General features: G+C 44.8%; 1 pseudogene; it reads left to right on the forward strand.

The window, feature by feature from the left end:
- The first annotated feature begins 318 nt into the window (after positions 1-318).
- Positions 319-466, forward strand: LOC111725400 (annotated as a pseudogene).
- The last annotated feature ends 278 nt before the right edge of the window (positions 467-744 follow it).

The following is a 744-nucleotide window of genomic DNA, read 5'->3' on the forward strand; positions in this document are numbered from 1 at the left end:
CCAGCCTGAGCCAGAGCGAGACCTCATCTCTAAAAAGCCGGGTGTTGTGGCAGGCACCTACAGTCCCAGCTACTCGGGAGGCTGAGGCAAAAGGATTGCTTGAGGCCAAGGGTTTGAGGTTGCTGTGAGCTGTGACACCATGGCACTGTACCAAGGGCAACAAAGTGAAACTAACAAAAAAATAAAACTGCCAATGATTTATCAAACAGATTGCAAAATTCCTAAAAATGTAATAATCAGCTAGGAAAAAAAATAGTCGTAGGCAGCCTCACCACTCCATTGTTCACTAAGGGCCTGTCTCGTGGGCTACAGAGCTGGGCATTTCATAAGTGGAAACAGAATCATGAAGGTGGTTTTCCCAGGGCAAGGCTTATCGAGCTGTGCTGACCCCTGCAATTTCCCCCAAATGTGGGAAACTTGCTGCATAATTTGTGGTAGTATGGGACTGCATTTGCACATTCCCCTGGCAAAAATAAATAAATAAACATGAGTAGCTTATGCACTAAAATGATGTCATCATATGTCTGTAGAGGTGAGGAACAGGAAGCTGGCAGACATGGTTGGAAGCTTACCAAGTGGGGGGGGGGGGCAGAGACACATAAAGGATCCAGGGATTACACCTGCTGACCCCTACCTAGTTTAAAACCAACATGAAATAGAAAATAAATAACAGGATCTTGTTTAGAAAGATAACAGATAAATGACTCTCCCCCATGACATCTCAGCACACAAGCTACAAAATAA

The sequence above is a fragment of the Otolemur garnettii genome, unplaced genomic scaffold (assembly GCF_000181295.1).
Source record: "Otolemur garnettii isolate 467f Iridium unplaced genomic scaffold, OtoGar3 scaffold00039, whole genome shotgun sequence".
NCBI classification, from domain to species: Eukaryota; Metazoa; Chordata; class Mammalia; order Primates; family Galagidae; genus Otolemur; species Otolemur garnettii.